Below are 6000 nucleotides of genomic sequence, written 5' to 3' on the forward strand. Positions count from 1 at the left end.
AGATTTGACTTCAACTTCTTTTTTATCATCACTAGTGGCTCGATCCGATCTTTATGCTATGTTTCCTGGGATGAAAGAAGTAGGAATTCATCTCTTGTTACTCCAAGTCACAAAAGCTACAGTTGAGGATTCTTTTTCATCATTGAATAGAATTTTGTGTTCTGAAAGAAGTTGCCTTCTGCCTGATCATGTGAATGAACTAATGAGCATATCAATTGAAGGAACAGAAATACCGGACACACAAGAAGCTACCAAAGATGAATGCATTGCATTCAAGAAGTTCATTAACAGAGCTGTGCAAAATTATAACAAGAAACCAAGAAGGATGTAGACGTAGTGCTTCATAGAACGCTTGCGTAGCCAACTTTAATTTGTGTGATGATTTTAAAACATGAGTTAAATCTAATAAAATGGTCATGAAACATTTTTCAGTTTTTACTCCTCCAAGCACAGCCCACCTTCAGCCTCACAGTCCCACCCCTCATCGGCCCTGACACTCTCCCCACCCCCGTAAATTTGAACACCCTCCTAATTTCAATTCCTGGGGAAAACACTGCCCTGGAGGTAAATTAAATGTCACAGAAAAAAGATGGCCTCAGTCTCTTTTCTAGCCAATTTTGCTCAACTCCAAGCACAATGTGCACCATTTATAAGGTTTGGGTTTTTTAATACCAAATTCTAAATACTATTACTTTAATTCAGAAATGTCTGGGGGATTGTCTGGTTGTCTAACCAACATAGAGTTGAACACCTGTTTTATGAATGAATTGTGAATTGAGTTCATAAAATCAAAACATTCATATAATTAACCATTTGAAAATTACAGTAGATGTAGCACATAAGTTGCAGGCTGGTGCACTGTGTTGCTTTCTTCTTGACCTTCAAACCACTGCCACGTGATTTCCAATGCACTGAAGGCATAGGAATGTGAAGGGATGTCAAGTTGTTCTTTACTGACATCACTTTTGTTATGTCCCTTCCCTCTCCCCTCCATCCCATCAGGGAAAATGGTTCGTAAAACCGGTCATTTGTAAGATTGGTGTTCATAAAATCGAGGTTCTATTGTACACAAGTTCAATTATCCAAGCTTCCATTATCAGAATCACCCTGTCATTCATAAAAGGATAAGGTCACCCCAAATCTATTAATTTTAGTCAACATTCCCTCAGCTATCCAAAACTCTGATCTTAATGGCATTAGAATACTTGATATTGTACTGTACTTCAATGGGATAGGCCTCAAAGAAGACAAAAACTATTACCTTGCAATCAGACAGGGCCAGAATGTAAATATACACCACCTCCAAGCATAGCACACCCATAGTATTCATCAATAGTAGGTATTTCAACTGAACTTGCTCCTTCAAATGCTCCATGAGCGGAACTCTCACTCAAATCAGTGGGAGTTTTGCATGTAAGGGACTGGCTGAATCAGGTCTATAAAAGTCTGGAGTGAGAGTGCAGTAAGTACTCACCCTAAAGTAGTTGAATAGGGTTGGACCAGGTAGACTTTTGTACCTACTACTGTCCAAGATAGAAGACTGTGGCATGAGAAAACATTATAATGAAATAAAATTAATGCTTGAAAATATGAGGATCAGAAAGGAAATTTGTGCAGTTGAGAAATGTTTGGAAGTAATGTTTATATAATTGCCAGCAATTTCTAGTAGCTAAATATTAACTCACTCATCTAGTGGCAAATTCTGCCTACCTTCATGTGTTCAGAGAGCCCTGACAACAGTGGAATTGGTAGACTTGATCTTTGCATGCCTGTAAAGCTGATGGACCTACCTAATTTGGCATCAAGAAATTTTAAAGGAAAATCTAAAAATAAATAAATAGAAGTGTCTACCCCTCATCCTTGAGAATATAAAATGTTGTAAACTGATGCCTCCAAGCACTATGATTGAAAACTTGTCACTGATTTTTCATAGGCCTCCTCATCATCATCCAGAAGGGCTTTAGGGTCCAGAAAAAAAATCAAATAATTGATCCTTGGAATACTTGGAAAGGCCCCAGATTGTGTGGTCCAAGCTATGCCCTGTTGGCACTAGGACAAGTCTCCAGCTGTTTCTGTGCCTTCAAATCAAACTTGGCCTGGAACTGAATCGATATATGGGGGACAGCTGGCTCTTTGGTCAACTCCATGGCAGTAAAGGGAAAGGGACAACGTTCTCAAATGACAGACCTGAGGGAGGTCTCTGAAGTGGTACACGTGCTTGTCCAGTCTGCTGTCAATTTCACCAGCTCATCATGCTGGCTGGCAGCTCCTTTGGGTTTACACAAAGCAGATCAGGATGCTGTTTTCTGTCATAACAGAACATATAAAAAATATGTTCCTGGTTTTGTAGACCCATTGTGAGCCTCTTTACTTATAAAAACTGTGACAACTGTGTTATTCATAGTAAGGCAGAGTATAATGGGCAAGTGTCAATTAATTTAGTTTCAGGGGAAGCTGGGATGGGGTCAGGTATTTTGGGAGGGTCGGGTGGGGAGAGGGCTTGGTGGCAAAAATTTTCATAGGTCTGACAATAAATGCTATGGTTGGCCCTGGGAATGGGTGTGATTCCACTGTAGAAGTAAGTTTGGAGTACAGCCTTCACAACGGTTCCCCATGCTTACGTAGGAAGGAGGACTGGGAAGTGCTATAGGCCAAAAAGGGTTGAGGGGATCCATGACTTCATGGAACAACTGGCCAAACCCTCCCAAGGTGCGAATCAACCACAGGAGCTAGTGGCCTTCAGTGGGACTGCTTGTGTGGGTACATATATGTACAGAATAAAGGGTTTGCATGACTATACATTGTAACCTTTTTTCTTACCATGATATTTCCCTTATTGCGCAGTAAGTCGGGGAAAGCTTCTGTTTCTGCAATGTGATCTCATGCTGAGCTGATCTTAGTGAGATAAAGCTTTATCTTTTTAACACATACCGCTGTATAACTGTTTCCTGGACTTATGCTTGCTAGTGGAGGCAACCCCCAGTAAAACAACTGCCGTGCAGGGGAGGCTACAGATGGCACGGTAGTAGTACACATACTGTACACCTGCACGTTTGGCTCACAAGTGTCTGAGTGCAGATTTGCTAGCTAAGAAGACAGATTTATTTTTCTGAGGAGGCGGGAAGATCAGATCACCTCCAGGTGTTACACTGATAAATACCAAGAATAACTCACCAGTCCTCCGCAATTCTTCCCTGATCAACTTCATCCTTGAGATATGAATGAGAGGCACAGATATGTTATCTGGGAAGTTGTCCAGATTCATTTTCAAGGAAGTTAGACACTCAACACAGGCCTGCCATAAGCAAGGCTTTTTGGTTTGTCACGGTGCCAGAGGCAGCACTGAAAGGCCAAGATTGGAACCATATAGCCTAATCCCCAAGCTGTGGGGAGTTCAGATAAAATGGGACTCGAAGTTCAGCAGTTCCTAGTTATGTTTTCAGTTCTGCAAACTGAAATCCAATCAATGAAGCTTTGCAAAACAAAAAGCTAAACCATCCATACAAAATAGGGCTAAGTCCTGTAACCCATTAGTGGTTACAGAGAAAAAATGTGCACTTGGGCCTTGATCTAAGAGTCAGTGGGAGACTTTCCACGGCTTTTAAATGAGGCATTACTGAGCTGTGCAGCAACTGCAGAGTGTGGTGAAAAATGCCCTGTGGCCAGTCCCATGAGCACAGCAACCAAAATGTGTTGGGGCAGAGACATGGATGGCTGAATCAATGGTACTCAGCTCTCATCTATGCTCTGGAACCTCACCCCATTGGAATGCCAATGAACTCTGTAACACTAGGTGGGACTTGGTCCTAGGTGTGTGCCTCTGCCTGAGACAGAACATCCAGTGATCTAATATCATAAGCAAACCCTAGCATCCTGTACGAGAATCTGAGTGGAGAATTACCTAGGGGAAAAGTGCGGCTACAGGCTTTATTTGGAAAGAACTTGATGGTAGCTAATACCAGTGCTGCTTGCTCATTTTACTTCTATTTTTTGGGGTCTCTTACAATACAAAACTGTAAAACACAGGCAAATAGCCTCCGGTCATGGAACTATCGTTATAAACTTGCCTTAGACACAAGAATTATTTGTTTTTGTTATACTTTTAAGTCGTTTTAACATGATTTTTAAAATGAAAAGCGGACATCTAGTATGTTTTTCATCTTAACACCTTTGAGCTGTGGTTAATCCTCCAGGCAATGGAGTAAGGGAGAATTTGGCCATCCTATATCTGCTAACATTTGAAATCTATAGAGTGGGACATGTGGAGAGAAAGATAGGTGACATGCAATTTTCAAAAGCACTCAGGGTGTGCCTAGCTGTTACCACTAAAGTCAATGGCTGACTTTAGTGGGAGCAGAGCAAGGCCTTGTCTACATGAGAAAGTTGCAGCAGTTTAACTTAACTGGGTTTTGAAAACCAGTGTTCAAACTAAAGCAAATCCCTGTAAGGATACTCCTATTTCAGTTTAAAAGTGGCATTTTTGGGTGTAGCTTTGCTGAGTCAACTTGACAGCCATTCTGCTGGGTCCCGATGCTTTCAAAGCAGCCCTGACTAGACTGCACCCTAAGGCAACATTACCATTCATAATTGCAGGTACTGGATCTCAGCAGAAATTCCACCAACTCTGCTTAGCTAAAAAACCCAGAAGGAATCAAGGCAGAAGAAGTGCATCCCATGTCTGTTAGTTGCCTGCCATTTTTCAATACATGCTGCAGACCTTGGCTTTAAGCTGGGGTTTAACATGCATGAGAACTTGGCACTATGATAGTACTACTACTACTACTACTACTACGGTGTTTCTAATTTTTACTTTTTAAAAATGCCAAAGTTTGCCTTTTTCCCCCTCTTGTTATTATTTTTGTTTCTCCTTCCAGGTGCTGATCACATGGGTATTAGCTGGATCAAAATCACATAATGCAGAAAGTTCAAATTATCCATTGAGCACGGCCTTCCTCACACACACTGATTCACAGAGCTTGGTAAATTTTAGCACAAGTGGGAAAGAAATCTCAGCTGAAAACAGCATTTTCCATCCTATGAGGCTTCATCAAAGGGGAAAAAAACAACCTTGCAATGTTTCCTTGGTTGTTACAGAATTTGGTAGTTGCACAGTGCTCCAGCAGAGACGTACCAACCTAACAAATAAAGTGTTTGCATTGTTCAGATGCTAAGCTACCACCATCCTTATGATTTGAAGACTGGTAAACAAAACATTGTTTGGAAAAGGCCAGGCGGGCCTCCAGCTTGGCAAAGGTAATAAAGCATATGCACAACTTTAATCAGAGAGCTCTTCTCTTTTTTTTTATTTCTCCCACTCCTCCCCCTCCCTCCCTTTACTTTGCTCTGGTGGGATGATGCATCCAGTTGCAGCTGATAAACAGAAGGAACCAAGGAGGAGAAGTGCATCTCCATTTCTATTAGCCGTCTGCCGCTTCGATACGTGCTGCAAACCCTGGCTTTAAGCTGAAGTGCAAAACCTCTGGGGCTTTCGCTCCCTGCTGTCAGCATTTGAGGCCTGATTTTTATTTCTGGAACAAGCATGGAATAAAGAGCTTGTCCCTTTAATACAAAGGCAGAGAGAAGGGCAAAGCTGTTCCCAAGAAGTCAGTAAAAGTGGTAATGCCTATTAATGATTGCAGCAGAGTGCTTTTCAGTAGCCCTATTAAAGAAGCTCTTTGTCCTAATAAATACCAGCAAAAGAGCTTGCTCTCAGAGCACCTTCCCTGCACTTTATTTATAATGAGTCTTCTAATGAGTACATAGTGTTTATGTTTCCTTGAGAGACTCATCACTCCCCTTCTCAGTCTGTTATTTAACTATAGGGTACTGTATGAAGGTTCCCCCCCACACACAAACACACTTCGATATACCTTTTTGCAAGGGCATATGTAACCCTCAAAGGACAAATGAATATTTGAGTAGTGGGGGGCGGGGGGAGAGAGTGTTCTTTCTGAACCTTAAGCATGGCATGGCAAAGGACACAGCTCAGCTTTAAAGAAG

The 6000-nt window shown here is 41.6% G+C and overlaps 1 long non-coding RNA gene across 1 annotated transcript in view; it reads left to right on the plus strand.

The window, feature by feature from the left end:
• LOC123364633 overlaps nucleotides 1–5265 on the plus strand; it is a 44519-nt gene extending 39254 nt beyond the window's left edge. The window contains exon 3 of the long non-coding RNA XR_006577188.1: nucleotides 4875–5265. This is a non-coding gene — a long non-coding RNA (uncharacterized LOC123364633). The remainder of the gene's footprint in view (nucleotides 1–4874) is intronic.
• The last annotated feature ends 735 nt before the right edge of the window (nucleotides 5266–6000 follow it).

This window comes from Mauremys mutica, chromosome 2 (assembly GCF_020497125.1).
Source record: "Mauremys mutica isolate MM-2020 ecotype Southern chromosome 2, ASM2049712v1, whole genome shotgun sequence".
Lineage (NCBI taxonomy): Eukaryota > Metazoa > Chordata > Testudines > Geoemydidae > Mauremys > Mauremys mutica.